We start from the raw sequence: 13,210 nt of genomic DNA on the forward strand, positions 1-13,210 counted from the left end.
TAGCGTGAGCGTTTTTTATTCTGATCAGGAACAGTTTAACAAGTCCGCAAAGGATCGAGGGAAGGTTTATCGCCAGCTGAAAAGAGACACAGCGCTTCGGCTGTGGAGACCTGTTCGGCTGGCGTTCGGAGAGTTGCGTTTTTCAGAATTGTATTGAGATCGTTTTCCACAGAGCTCAGATGTCAAAGCACAGCAGCAGCTCTCCACAGCGATCCTCTATAGCGCCCTATCTCCCGCAGCTCCGTCCTCATTGGAAGGAAGCAAGAGTGAAAGGTTGAAGTGATATAGAGCGGGGACGAAGGCAGTGAAGAGAGAGAACGTGGGAAGAAGAGAAAAACGCAAGGGAAAAAAAGCAGCGTCGTAAAAGAGGTGACGGAGCTGTCCTCTCAATAAGAAGGGTGCCAGCGAGCCTTGTTCTCGCTTATGGCCAAACCCCCTTGAGCACGCCTGATCTCGTCTGATCTCGGAAGCTAAACAGGGATGGGCCTGGTTAGTACTTGGATGGGAGACCGCCTGGGAATACCAGGTGCTGTAAGCTTTTAAGCGCAGGAGGCGCCCTATCCCCGCTCTCTCGCTCATTCCCCTGTTCACACGTGCAGTGCGGCTTGTCCGTCTGTTTATTTGTCAGCTTTGGCGAGACACGGGTGCTTGTGTATTAGCGTGAGCGTTTTTTATTCTGATCATGAACAGTTTAACAAGTCCGCAAAGGATCGACGAAAGGTTTATCGCCAGCTGAAAAGAGACACAGCGCTTCGGCTGTGGAGACTTGTTCGGCTGGCGTTCGGAGAGTCACGTTTTTCAGAATTGTATTGAGATCGTTTTCCACAGAGCTCAGATGTCAAAGCACAGCAGCAGCTCTCCACAGCGATCCTCTATAGCGCCCTTTCTCCCGCAGCTCCGTCCTCATTGGAAGGAAGCAAGAGTGAAAGGCTGAAGTGAAATAGAGCGGGGACGAAGGCAGTGAAGAGAGAGAACGTGGGAAGAAGAGAAAAACGCAAGAGAAAAAAAGCAGCGTCGTAAAAGAGGTGACGGAGCTGTCCTCTCAATAAGAAGGGTGCCAGCGAGCTTAGCTCTCGCTTACGGCCACACCCCCTTGAGCACGCCTGATCTCGTCTGATCTCGGAAGCTAAACAGGGATGGGCCTGATTAGTACTTGGATGGGAGACCGCCTGGGAATACCAGGTGCTGTAAGCTTTTAAGCGCAGGAGGCGCCCTATCCCCGCTCGCTCGCTCATTCCCCTGTTCACACGTGCAGTGCGGCTTGTCCGTCTGTTTATTTGTCAGCTTTGGCGAGACACGGGTGCTTGTGTATTAGCGTGAGCGTTTTTTATTCTGATCAGGAACAGTTTAACAAGTCCGCAAAGAATCGAGGGAAGGTTTATCGCCAGCTGAATAGAGACACAGCGCTTTGGCTGTGGAGACTTGTTCGGCTGGCGTTCGGAGAGTCGCGTTTTTCAGAATTGTATTGAGATCGTTTTCCACAGAGCTCAGATGTCAAAGCACAGCAGCAGCTCTCCACAGCGATCCTCTATAGCGCCCTTTCTCCCGCAGCTCCGTCCTCATTGGAAGGAAGCAAGAGTGAAAGGCTGAAGTGAAATAGAGCGGGGACGAAGGCAGTGAAGAGAGGAAAGAAGAGAAAAACGCAAGGGAAAAAAGCAGCGTCGTAAAAGAGGTGACGGAGCTGTCCTCTCAATAAGAAGGGTGCCAGCGAGCCTTGCTCTCGTTTATGGCCACACCCCCTTGAGCACGCCTGATCTCGTCTGATCTCGGAAGCTAAACAGGGATGGGCCTGGTTAGTACTTGGATGGGAGACCGCCTGGGAATACCAGGTGCTGTAAGCTTTTAAGTGCAGGAGGCGCCCTATCCCCGCTCGCTCGCTCATTCCCCTGTTCACACGTGCAGTGCGGCTTGTCCGTCTGTTTATTTGTCAGCTTTGGCGAGACACGGGTGCTTGTGTATTAGCGTGAGCGTTTTTTATTCTGATCAGGAACAGTTTTACAAGTCCGCAAAGGATCGAGGAAAGGTTTATCGCCAGCTGAAAAGAGACACAGCGCTTCGGCTGTGGAGACTTGTTCGGCTGGCGTTCGGAGAGTCGCGTTTTTCAGAATTGTATTGAGATCGTTTTCCACAGAGCTCAGATGTCAAAGCACAGCAGCAGCTCTCCACAGCGATCCTCTATAGCGCCCTTTCTCCCGCAGCTCCGTCCTCATTGGAAGGAAGCAAGAGTGAAAGGCTGAAGTGAAATAGAGCGGGGACGAAGGCAGTGAAGAGAGAGAACGTGGGAAGAAGAGAAAAACGCAAGGGAAAAAAAGCAGCGTCGTAAAAGAGGTGACGGAGCTGTCCTCTCAATAAGAAGGGTGCCAGCGAGCCTTGCTCTCGCTTATGGCCACACCCCCTTGAGCACGCCTGATCTCGTCTGATCTCGGAAGCTAAACAGGGATGGGCCTGGTTAGTACTTGGATGGGAGACCGCCTGGGAATACCAGGTGCTGTAAGCTTTTAAGCGCAGGAGGCGCCCTATCCCCGCTCGCTCGCTCATTCCCCTGTTCACACGTGCAGTGCGGCTTGTCCGTCTGTTTATTTGTCAGCTTTGGCGAGACACGGGTGCTTGTGTATTAGCGTGAGCGTTTTTTATTCTGATCAGGAACAGTTTAACAAGTCCGCAAAGGATCGAGGAAAGGTTTATCGCCAGCTGAAAAGAGACACAGCGCTTCGGCTGTGGAGACTTGTTCGGCTGGCGTTCGGAGAGTCGCGTTTTTCAGAATTGTATTGAGATCGTTTTCCACAGAGCTCAGATGTCAAAGCACAGCAGCAGCTCTCCACAGCGATCCTCTATAGCGCCCTTTCTCCCGCAGCTCCGTCCTCATTGGAAGGAAGCAAAAGTGAAAGGCTGAAGTGAAATAGAGCGGGGACGAAGGCAGTGAAGAGAGAGAACGTGGGAAGAAGAGAAAAACGCAAGGGAAAAAAAGCAGCGTCGTAAAAGAGGTGACAGAGCTGTCCTCTCAATAAGAAGAGTGCCAGCGAGCCTTGCTCTTGCTTACGGCCACACCCCCTTGAGCACGCCTGATCTCGTCTGATCTCGGAAGCTAAACAGGGATGGGCCTGGTTAGTACTTGGATGGGAGACCGCCTGGGAATACCAGGTGCTGTAAGCTTTTAAGCGCAGGAGGCGCCCTATCCCCGCTCGCTCGCTCATTCCCCTGTTCACACGTGCAGTGCGGCTTGTCCGTCTGTTTATTTGTCAGCTTTGGCGAGACACGGGTGCTTGTGTATTAGCGTGAGCGTTTTTTATTCTGATCAGGAACAGTTTTACAAGTCCGCAAAGGATCGAGGAAAGGTTTATCACCAGCTGAAAAGAGACACAGCGCTTCGGCTGTGGAGACTTGTTCGGCTGGCGTTTGGAGAGTCGCGTTTTTCAGAATTGTATTGAGATCGTTTTCCACAGAGCTCAGATGTCAAAGCACAGCAGCAGCTCTCCACAGCGATCCTCTATAGCGCCCTTTCTCCCGCAGCTCCGTCCTCATTGGAAGGAAGCAAGAGTGAAAGGCTGAAGTGAAATAGAGCGGGGACGAAGGCAGTGAAGAGAGAGAACGTGGGAAGAAGAGAAAAACGCAAGGGAAAAAAAGCAGCATCGTAAAAGAGGTGACGGAGCTGTCCTCTCAATAAGAAGGGTGCCAGCGAGCCTTCCTCTCGCTTATGGCCACACCCCCTTGAGCACGCCTGATCTCGTCTGATCTCGGAAGCTAAACAGGGATGGGCCTGGTTAGTACTTGGATGGGAGACCGCCTGGGAATACCAGGTGCTGTAAGCTTTTAAGCGCAGGAGGCGCCCTATCCCCGCTCGCTCGCTCATTCCCCTGTTCACACGTGCAGTGCGGCTTGTCCGTCTGTTTATTTGTCAGCTTTGGCGAGACACGGGTGCTTGAGTATTAGCGTGAGCGTTTTTTATTCTGATCAGGAACAGTTTAACAAGTCCGCAAAGGATCGAGGAAAGGTTTATCGCCAGCTGAAAAGAGACACAGCGCTTCGGCTGTGGAGACTTGTTCGGCTGGCGTTCGGAGAGTCGCGTTTTTCAGAATTGTATTGAGATCGTTTTCCACAGAGCTCAGATGTCAAAGCACAGCAGCAGCTCTCCACAGCGATCCTCTATAGCGCCCTTTCTCCCGCAGCTCCGTCCTCATTGGAAGGAAGCAAAAGTGAAAGGCTGAAGTGAAATAGAGCGGGGACGAAGGCAGTGAAGAGAGAGAACGTGGGAAGAAGAGAAAAACGCAAGGGAAAAAAAGCAGCGTCGTAAAAGAGGTGACAGAGCTGTCCTCTCAATAAGAAGAGTGCCAGCGAGCCTTGCTCTTGCTTACGGCCACACCCCCTTGAGCACGCCTGATCTCGTCTGATCTCGGAAGCTAAACAGGGATTGGCCTGGTTAGTACTTGGGTGGGAGACCGCCTGGGAATACCAGGTGCTGTAAGCTTTTAAGCGCAGGAGGCGCCCTATCCCCGCTCGCTCGCTCATTCCCCTGTTCACACGTGCAGTGCGGCTTGTCCGTCTGTTTATTTCTCAGCTTTGGCGAGACACGGGTGCTTGTGTATTAGCGTGAGCGTTTTTTATTCTGATCAGGAACAGTTTTACAAGTCCGCAAAGGATCGAGGAAAGGTTTATCGCCAGCTGAAAAGAGACACAGCGCTTCGGCTGTGGAGACTTGTTCGGCTGGCGTTCGGAGAGTTGCGTTTTTCAGAATTGTATTGAGATCGTTTTCCACAGAGCTCAGATGTCAAAGCACAGCAGCAGCTCTCCACAGCGATCCTCTATAGCGCCCTATCTCCCGCAGCTCCGTCCTCATTGGAAGGAAGCAAGAGTGAAAGGCTGAAGTGATATAGAGCGGGGACGAAGGCAGTGAAGAGAGAGAACGTGGGAAGAAGAGAAAAACGCAAGGGAAAAAAAGCAGCGTCGTAAAAGAGGTGACGGAGCTGTCCTCTCAATAAGAAGGGTGCCAGCGAGCCTTGCTCTTGCTTACGGCCACACCCCCTTGAGCACGCCTGGTCTCGTCTGAACTCGGAAGCTAAACAGGGATTGGCCTGGTTAGTACTTGGATGGGAGACCGCCTGGGAATACCAGGTGCTGTAAGCTTTTAAGCGCAGGAGGCGCCCTATCCCCGCTCGCTCGCTCATTCCCCTGTTCACACGTGCAGTGCGGCTTGTCCGTCTGTTTATTTCTCAGCTTTGGCGAGACACGGGTGCTTGTGTATTAGCGTGAGCGTTTTTTATTCTGATCAGGAACAGTTTTACAAGTCCGCAAAGGATCGAGGAAAGGTTTATCGCCAGCTGAAAAGAGACACAGCGCTTCGGCTGTGGAGACTTGTTCGGCTGGCGTTCGGAGAGTCGCGTTTTTCAGAATTGTATTGAGATCGTTTTCCACAGAGCTCAGATGTCAAAGCACAGCAGCAGCTCTCCACAGCGATCGTCTATAGCGCCCTTTCTCCCGCAGCTCCGTCCTCATTGGAAGGAAGCAAGAGTGAAAGGCTGAAGTGAAATAGAGCGGGGACGAAGGCAGTGAAGAGAGAGAACGTGGAAAGAAGAGAAAAACGCAAGGGAAAAAAGCAGCGTCGTAAAAGAGGTGACGGAGCTGTCCTCTCAATAAGAAGGGTGCCAGCGAGCCTTGCTCTCGCTTACGGCCACACCCCCTTGAGCACGCCTGATCTCGTCTGATCTCGGAAGCTAAACAGGGATGGGCCTGGTTAGTACTTGGATGGGAGACCGCCTGGGAATACCAGGTGCTGTAAGCTTTTAAGCGCAGGAGGCGCCCTATCCCCGCTCGCTGGCTCATTCCCCTGTTCACACGTGCAGTGCGGCTTGTCCGTCTGTTTATTTGTCAGCTTTGGCGAGACACGGGTGCTTGTGTATTAGCGTGAGCGTTTTTTATTCTGATCAGGAACAGTTTAACAAGTCCGCAAAGGATCGAGGAAAGGTTTATCGCCAGCTGAAAAGAGACACAGCGCTTCGGCTGTGGAGACTTGTTCGGCTGGCGTTCGGAGAGTTGCGTTTTTCAGAATTGTATTGAGATCGTTTTCCACAGAGCTCAGATGTCAAAGCACAGCAGCAGCTCTCCACAGCGATCCTCTATAGCGCCCTATCTCCCGCAGCTCCGTCCTCATTGGAAGGAAGCAAGAGTGAAAGGTTGAAGTGATATAGAGCGGGGACGAAGGCAGTGAAGAGAGAGAACGTGGGAAGAAGAGAAAAACGCAAGGGAAAAAAAGCAGCGTCGTAAAAGAGGTGACGGAGCTGTCCTCTCAATAAGAAGGGTGCCAGCGAGCCTTGTTCTCGCTTATGGCCACACCCCCTTGAGCACGCCTGATCTCGTCTGATCTCGGAAGCTAAACAGGGATGGGCCTGGTTAGTACTTGGATGGGAGACCGCCTGGGAATACCAGGTGCTGTAAGCTTTTAAGCGCAGGAGGCGCCCTATCCCCGCTCTCTCGCTCATTCCCCTGTTCACACGTGCAGTGCGGCTTGTCCGTCTGTTTATTTGTCAGCTTTGGCGAGACACGGGTGCTTGTGTATTAGCGTGAGCGTTTTTTATTCTGATCATGAACAGTTTAACAAGTCCGCAAAGGATCGACGAAAGGTTTATCGCCAGCTGAAAAGAGACACAGCGCTTCGGCTGTGGAGACTTGTTCGGCTGGCGTTCGGAGAGTCACGTTTTTCAGAATTGTATTGAGATCGTTTTCCACAGAGCTCAGATGTCAAAGCACAGCAGCAGCTCTCCACAGCGATCCTCTATAGCGCCCTTTCTCCCGCAGCTCCGTCCTCATTGGAAGGAAGCAAGAGTGAAAGGCTGAAGTGAAATAGAGCGGGGACGAAGGCAGTGAAGAGAGAGAACGTGGGAAGAAGAGAAAAACGCAAGAGAAAAAAAGCAGCGTCGTAAAAGAGGTGACGGAGCTGTCCTCTCAATAAGAAGGGTGCCAGCGAGCTTAGCTCTCGCTTACGGCCACACCCCCTTGAGCACGCCTGATCTCGTCTGATCTCGGAAGCTAAACAGGGATGGGCCTGATTAGTACTTGGATGGGAGACCGCCTGGGAATACCAGGTGCTGTAAGCTTTTAAGCGCAGGAGGCGCCCTATCCCCGCTCGCTCGCTCATTCCCCTGTTCACACGTGCAGTGCGGCTTGTCCGTCTGTTTATTTGTCAGCTTTGGCGAGACACGGGTGCTTGTGTATTAGCGTGAGCGTTTTTTATTCTGATCAGGAACAGTTTAACAAGTCCGCAAAGAATCGAGGGAAGGTTTATCGCCAGCTGAATAGAGACACAGCGCTTTGGCTGTGGAGACTTGTTCGGCTGGCGTTCGGAGAGTCGCGTTTTTCAGAATTGTATTGAGATCGTTTTCCACAGAGCTCAGATGTCAAAGCACAGCAGCAGCTCTCCACAGCGATCCTCTATAGCGCCCTTTCTCCCGCAGCTCCGTCCTCATTGGAAGGAAGCAAGAGTGAAAGGCTGAAGTGAAATAGAGCGGGGACGAAGGCAGTGAAGAGAGAGAACGTGGGAAGAAGAGAAAAACGCAAGGGAAAAAAAGCAGCGTCGTAAAAGAGGTGACGGAGCTGTCCTCTCAATAAGAAGGGTGCCAGCGAGCCTTGCTCTCGCTTATGGCCACACCCCCTTGAGCACGCCTGATCTCGTCTGATCTCGGAAGCTAAACAGGGATGGGCCTGGTTAGTACTTGGATGGGAGACCGCCTGGGAATACCAGGTGCTGTAAGCTTTTAAGCGCAGGAGGCGCCCTATCCCCGCTCGCTCGCTCATTCCCCTGTTCACACGTGCAGTGCGGCTTGTCCGTCTGTTTATTTGTCAGCTTTGGCGAGACACGGGTGCTTGTGTATTAGCGTGAGCGTTTTTTATTCTGATCAGGAACAGTTTAACAAGTCCGCAAAGGATCGAGGAAAGGTTTATCGCCAGCTGAAAAGAGACACAGCGCTTCGGCTGTGGAGACTTGTTCGGCTGGCGTTCGGAGAGTCGCGTTTTTCAGAATTGTATTGAGATCGTTTTCCACAGAGCTCAGATGTCAAAGCACAGCAGCAGCTCTCCACAGCGATCCTCTATAGCGCCCTTTCTCCCGCAGCTCCGTCCTCATTGGAAGGAAGCAAAAGTGAAAGGCTGAAGTGAAATAGAGCGGGGACGAAGGCAGTGAAGAGAGAGAACGTGGGAAGAAGAGAAAAACGCAAGGGAAAAAAAGCAGCGTCGTAAAAGAGGTGACAGAGCTGTCCTCTCAATAAGAAGAGTGCCAGCGAGCCTTGCTCTTGCTTACGGCCACACCCCCTTGAGCACGCCTGATCTCGTCTGATCTCGGAAGCTAAACAGGGATGGGCCTGGTTAGTACTTGGATGGGAGACCGCCTGGGAATACCAGGTGCTGTAAGCTTTTAAGCGCAGGAGGCGCCCTATCCCCGCTCGCTCGCTCATTCCCCTGTTCACACGTGCAGTGCGGCTTGTCCGTCTGTTTATTTGTCAGCTTTGGCGAGACACGGGTGCTTGTGTATTAGCGTGAGCGTTTTTTATTCTGATCAGGAACAGTTTTACAAGTCCGCAAAGGATCGAGGAAAGGTTTATCACCAGCTGAAAAGAGACACAGCGCTTCGGCTGTGGAGACTTGTTCGGCTGGCGTTTGGAGAGTCGCGTTTTTCAGAATTGTATTGAGATCGTTTTCCACAGAGCTCAGATGTCAAAGCACAGCAGCAGCTCTCCACAGCGATCCTCTATAGCGCCCTTTCTCCCGCAGCTCCGTCCTCATTGGAAGGAAGCAAGAGTGAAAGGCTGAAGTGAAATAGAGCGGGGACGAAGGCAGTGAAGAGAGGAAAGAAGAGAAAAACGCAAGGGAAAAAAGCAGCGTCGTAAAAGAGGTGACGGAGCTGTCCTCTCAATAAGAAGGGTGCCAGCGAGCCTTGCTCTCGCTTATGGCCACACCCCCTTGAGCACGCCTGATCTCGTCTGATCTCGGAAGCTAAACAGGGATGGGCCTGGTTAGTACTTGGATGGGAGACCGCCTGGGAATACCAGGTGCTGTAAGCTTTTAAGTGCAGGAGGCGCCCTATCCCCGCTCGCTCGCTCATTCCCCTGTTCACACGTGCAGTGCGGCTTGTCCGTCTGTTTATTTGTCAGCTTTGGCGAGACACGGGTGCTTGTGTATTAGCGTGAGCGTTTTTTATTCTGATCAGGAACAGTTTTACAAGTCCGCAAAGGATCGAGGAAAGGTTTATCGCCAGCTGAAAAGAGACACAGCGCTTCGGCTGTGGAGACTTGTTCGGCTGGCGTTCGGAGAGTCGCGTTTTTCAGAATTGTATTGAGATCGTTTTCCACAGAGCTCAGATGTCAAAGCACAGCAGCAGCTCTCCACAGCGATCCTCTATAGCGCCCTTTCTCCCGCAGCTCCGTCCTCATTGGAAGGAAGCAAGAGTGAAAGGCTGAAGTGAAATAGAGCGGGGACGAAGGCAGTGAAGAGAGAGAACGTGGGAAGAAGAGAAAAACGCAAGGGAAAAAAAGCAGCGTCGTAAAAGAGGTGACGGAGCTGTCCTCTCAATAAGAAGGGTGCCAGCGAGCCTTGCTCTCGCTTATGGCCACACCCCCTTGAGCACGCCTGATCTCGTCTGATCTCGGAAGCTAAACAGGGATGGGCCTGGTTAGTACTTGGATGGGAGACCGCCTGGGAATACCAGGTGCTGTAAGCTTTTAAGCGCAGGAGGCGCCCTATCCCCGCTCGCTCGCTCATTCCCCTGTTCACACGTGCAGTGCGGCTTGTCCGTCTGTTTATTTGTCAGCTTTGGCGAGACACGGGTGCTTGTGTATTAGCGTGAGCGTTTTTTATTCTGATCAGGAACAGTTTAACAAGTCCGCAAAGGATCGAGGAAAGGTTTATCGCCAGCTGAAAAGAGACACAGCGCTTCGGCTGTGGAGACTTGTTCGGCTGGCGTTCGGAGAGTCGCGTTTTTCAGAATTGTATTGAGATCGTTTTCCACAGAGCTCAGATGTCAAAGCACAGCAGCAGCTCTCCACAGCGATCCTCTATAGCGCCCTTTCTCCCGCAGCTCCGTCCTCATTGGAAGGAAGCAAAAGTGAAAGGCTGAAGTGAAATAGAGCGGGGACGAAGGCAGTGAAGAGAGAGAACGTGGGAAGAAGAGAAAAACGCAAGGGAAAAAAAGCAGCGTCGTAAAAGAGGTGACAGAGCTGTCCTCTCAATAAGAAGAGTGCCAGCGAGCCTTGCTCTTGCTTACGGCCACACCCCCTTGAGCACGCCTGATCTCGTCTGATCTCGGAAGCTAAACAGGGATGGGCCTGGTTAGTACTTGGATGGGAGACCGCCTGGGAATACCAGGTGCTGTAAGCTTTTAAGCGCAGGAGGCGCCCTATCCCCGCTCGCTCGCTCATTCCCCTGTTCACACGTGCAGTGCGGCTTGTCCGTCTGTTTATTTGTCAGCTTTGGCGAGACACGGGTGCTTGTGTATTAGCGTGAGCGTTTTTTATTCTGATCAGGAACAGTTTTACAAGTCCGCAAAGGATCGAGGAAAGGTTTATCACCAGCTGAAAAGAGACACAGCGCTTCGGCTGTGGAGACTTGTTCGGCTGGCGTTTGGAGAGTCGCGTTTTTCAGAATTGTATTGAGATCGTTTTCCACAGAGCTCAGATGTCAAAGCACAGCAGCAGCTCTCCACAGCGATCCTCTATAGCGCCCTTTCTCCCGCAGCTCCGTCCTCATTGGAAGGAAGCAAGAGTGAAAGGCTGAAGTGAAATAGAGCGGGGACGAAGGCAGTGAAGAGAGGAAAGAAGAGAAAAACGCAAGGGAAAAAAGCAGCGTCGTAAAAGAGGTGACGGAGCTGTCCTCTCAATAAGAAGGGTGCCAGCGAGCCTTGCTCTCGCTTATGGCCACACCCCCTTGAGCACGCCTGATCTCGTCTGATCTCGGAAGCTAAACAGGGATGGGCCTGGTTAGTACTTGGATGGGAGACCGCCTGGGAATACCAGGTGCTGTAAGCTTTTAAGTGCAGGAGGCGCCCTATCCCCGCTCGCTCGCTCATTCCCCTGTTCACACGTGCAGTGCGGCTTGTCCGTCTGTTTATTTGTCAGCTTTGGCGAGACACGGGTGCTTGTGTATTAGCGTGAGCGTTTTTTATTCTGATCAGGAACAGTTTTACAAGTCCGCAAAGGATCGAGGAAAGGTTTATCGCCAGCTGAAAAGAGACACAGCGCTTCGGCTGTGGAGACTTGTTCGGCTGGCGTTCGGAGAGTCGCGTTTTTCAGAATTGTATTGAGATCGTTTTCCACAGAGCTCAGATGTCAAAGCACAGCAGCAGCTCTCCACAGCGATCCTCTATAGCGCCCTTTCTCCCGCAGCTCCGTCCTCATTGGAAGGAAGCAAGAGTGAAAGGCTGAAGTGAAATAGAGCGGGGACGAAGGCAGTGAAGAGAGAGAACGTGGGAAGAAGAGAAAAACGCAAGGGAAAAAAAGCAGCGTCGTAAAAGAGGTGACGGAGCTGTCCTCTCAATAAGAAGGGTGCCAGCGAGCCTTGCTCTCGCTTATGGCCACACCCCCTTGAGCACGCCTGATCTCGTCTGATCTCGGAAGCTAAACAGGGATGGGCCTGGTTAGTACTTGGATGGGAGACCGCCTGGGAATACCAGGTGCTGTAAGCTTTTAAGCGCAGGAGGCGCCCTATCCCCGCTCGCTCGCTCATTCCCCTGTTCACACGTGCAGTGCGGCTTGTCCGTCTGTTTATTTGTCAGCTTTGGCGAGACACGGGTGCTTGTGTATTAGCGTGAGCGTTTTTTATTCTGATCAGGAACAGTTTAACAAGTCCGCAAAGGATCGAGGAAAGGTTTATCGCCAGCTGAAAAGAGACACAGCGCTTCGGCTGTGGAGACTTGTTCGGCTGGCGTTCGGAGAGTCGCGTTTTTCAGAATTGTATTGAGATCGTTTTCCACAGAGCTCAGATGTCAAAGCACAGCAGCAGCTCTCCACAGCGATCCTCTATAGCGCCCTTTCTCCCGCAGCTCCGTCCTCATTGGAAGGAAGCAAAAGTGAAAGGCTGAAGTGAAATAGAGCGGGGACGAAGGCAGTGAAGAGAGAGAACGTGGGAAGAAGAGAAAAACGCAAGGGAAAAAAAGCAGCGTCGTAAAAGAGGTGACAGAGCTGTCCTCTCAATAAGAAGAGTGCCAGCGAGCCTTGCTCTTGCTTACGGCCACACCCCCTTGAGCACGCCTGATCTCGTCTGATCTCGGAAGCTAAACAGGGATTGGCCTGGTTAGTACTTGGGTGGGAGACCGCCTGGGAATACCAGGTGCTGTAAGCTTTTAAGCGCAGGAGGCGCCCTATCCCCGCTCGCTCGCTCATTCCCCTGTTCACACGTGCAGTGCGGCTTGTCCGTCTGTTTATTTCTCAGCTTTGGCGAGACACGGGTGCTTGTGTATTAGCGTGAGCGTTTTTTATTCTGATCAGGAACAGTTTTACAAGTCCGCAAAGGATCGAGGAAAGGTTTATCGCCAGCTGAAAAGAGACACAGCGCTTCGGCTGTGGAGACTTGTTCGGCTGGCGTTCGGAGAGTTGCGTTTTTCAGAATTGTATTGAGATCGTTTTCCACAGAGCTCAGATGTCAAAGCACAGCAGCAGCTCTCCACAGCGATCCTCTATAGCGCCCTATCTCCCGCAGCTCCGTCCTCATTGGAAGGAAGCAAGAGTGAAAGGCTGAAGTGATATAGAGCGGGGACGAAGGCAGTGAAGAGAGAGAACGTGGGAAGAAGAGAAAAACGCAAGGGAAAAAAAGCAGCGTCGTAAAAGAGGTGACGGAGCTGTCCTCTCAATAAGAAGGGTGCCAGCGAGCCTTGCTCTCGCTTATGGCCACACCCCCTTGAGCACGCCTGATCTCGTCTGATCTCGGAAGCTAAACAGGGATGGGCCTGGTTAGTACTTGGATGGGAGACCGCCTGGGAATACCAGGTGCTGTAAGCTTTTAAGCGCAGGAGGCGCCCTATCCCCGCTCGCTCGCTCATTCCCCTGTTCACACGTGCAGTGCGGCTTGTCCGTCTGTTTATTTGTCAGCTTTGGCGAGACACGGGTGCTTGTGTATTAGCGTGAGCGTTTTTTATTCTGATCAGGAACAGTTTAACAAGTCCGCAAAGGATCGAGGAAAGGTTTATCGCCAGCTGAAAAGAGACACAGCGCTTCGGCTGTGGAGACTTGTTCGG

General features: G+C 52.2%; 1 protein-coding gene, 16 non-coding genes and 4 pseudogenes across 18 annotated transcripts in view; all 21 read left to right on the top strand.

The window, feature by feature from the left end:
- Positions 1-13,210, top strand: part of LOC148668159 (uncharacterized) — a 204,585-nt gene that overhangs the window by 94,611 nt on the left and 96,764 nt on the right. The window lies entirely within an intron of this gene.
- Positions 420-538, top strand: LOC148668184 (5S ribosomal RNA). The gene has a single exon (XR_015938363.1). It is a non-coding gene; the product is annotated as a 5S ribosomal RNA (ribosomal RNA).
- Positions 1,076-1,194, top strand: LOC148668185 (5S ribosomal RNA). Its single transcript, XR_015938397.1, has one exon. It is a non-coding gene; the product is annotated as a 5S ribosomal RNA (ribosomal RNA).
- Positions 1,723-1,841, top strand: LOC148668186 (5S ribosomal RNA; annotated as a pseudogene).
- On the top strand, positions 2,379-2,497 carry LOC148668187 (5S ribosomal RNA). The gene has a single exon (XR_015938224.1). It is a non-coding gene; the product is annotated as a 5S ribosomal RNA (ribosomal RNA).
- On the top strand, positions 3,035-3,153 carry LOC148668188 (5S ribosomal RNA). Its single transcript, XR_015937515.1, has one exon. It is a non-coding gene; the product is annotated as a 5S ribosomal RNA (ribosomal RNA).
- Positions 3,691-3,809, top strand: LOC148668189 (5S ribosomal RNA). The gene has a single exon (XR_015938225.1). It is a non-coding gene; the product is annotated as a 5S ribosomal RNA (ribosomal RNA).
- Positions 4,347-4,465, top strand: LOC148668190 (5S ribosomal RNA; annotated as a pseudogene).
- LOC148668191 (5S ribosomal RNA) lies at positions 5,003-5,121 on the top strand (annotated as a pseudogene).
- LOC148668192 (5S ribosomal RNA) lies at positions 5,658-5,776 on the top strand. Its single transcript, XR_015937516.1, has one exon. It is a non-coding gene; the product is annotated as a 5S ribosomal RNA (ribosomal RNA).
- LOC148668193 (5S ribosomal RNA) lies at positions 6,314-6,432 on the top strand. Its single transcript, XR_015938226.1, has one exon. It is a non-coding gene; the product is annotated as a 5S ribosomal RNA (ribosomal RNA).
- Positions 6,970-7,088, top strand: LOC148668194 (5S ribosomal RNA). The gene has a single exon (XR_015938399.1). It is a non-coding gene; the product is annotated as a 5S ribosomal RNA (ribosomal RNA).
- LOC148668195 (5S ribosomal RNA) lies at positions 7,626-7,744 on the top strand. The gene has a single exon (XR_015938227.1). It is a non-coding gene; the product is annotated as a 5S ribosomal RNA (ribosomal RNA).
- Positions 8,282-8,400, top strand: LOC148668196 (5S ribosomal RNA). Its single transcript, XR_015937517.1, has one exon. It is a non-coding gene; the product is annotated as a 5S ribosomal RNA (ribosomal RNA).
- On the top strand, positions 8,929-9,047 carry LOC148668197 (5S ribosomal RNA). The gene has a single exon (XR_015938228.1). It is a non-coding gene; the product is annotated as a 5S ribosomal RNA (ribosomal RNA).
- LOC148668198 (5S ribosomal RNA) lies at positions 9,585-9,703 on the top strand. The gene has a single exon (XR_015938229.1). It is a non-coding gene; the product is annotated as a 5S ribosomal RNA (ribosomal RNA).
- Positions 10,241-10,359, top strand: LOC148668199 (5S ribosomal RNA). The gene has a single exon (XR_015937518.1). It is a non-coding gene; the product is annotated as a 5S ribosomal RNA (ribosomal RNA).
- LOC148668200 (5S ribosomal RNA) lies at positions 10,888-11,006 on the top strand. Its single transcript, XR_015938230.1, has one exon. It is a non-coding gene; the product is annotated as a 5S ribosomal RNA (ribosomal RNA).
- Positions 11,544-11,662, top strand: LOC148668201 (5S ribosomal RNA). Its single transcript, XR_015938231.1, has one exon. It is a non-coding gene; the product is annotated as a 5S ribosomal RNA (ribosomal RNA).
- On the top strand, positions 12,200-12,318 carry LOC148668202 (5S ribosomal RNA; annotated as a pseudogene).
- LOC148668203 (5S ribosomal RNA) lies at positions 12,856-12,974 on the top strand. Its single transcript, XR_015938232.1, has one exon. It is a non-coding gene; the product is annotated as a 5S ribosomal RNA (ribosomal RNA).

This window comes from Lepisosteus platostomus, chromosome 5 (genome assembly GCF_059453375.1).
Source record: "Lepisosteus platostomus isolate fLepPlt1 chromosome 5, fLepPlt1.hap1, whole genome shotgun sequence".
In the NCBI taxonomy this organism is placed as follows: domain Eukaryota; kingdom Metazoa; phylum Chordata; class Actinopteri; order Semionotiformes; family Lepisosteidae; genus Lepisosteus; species Lepisosteus platostomus.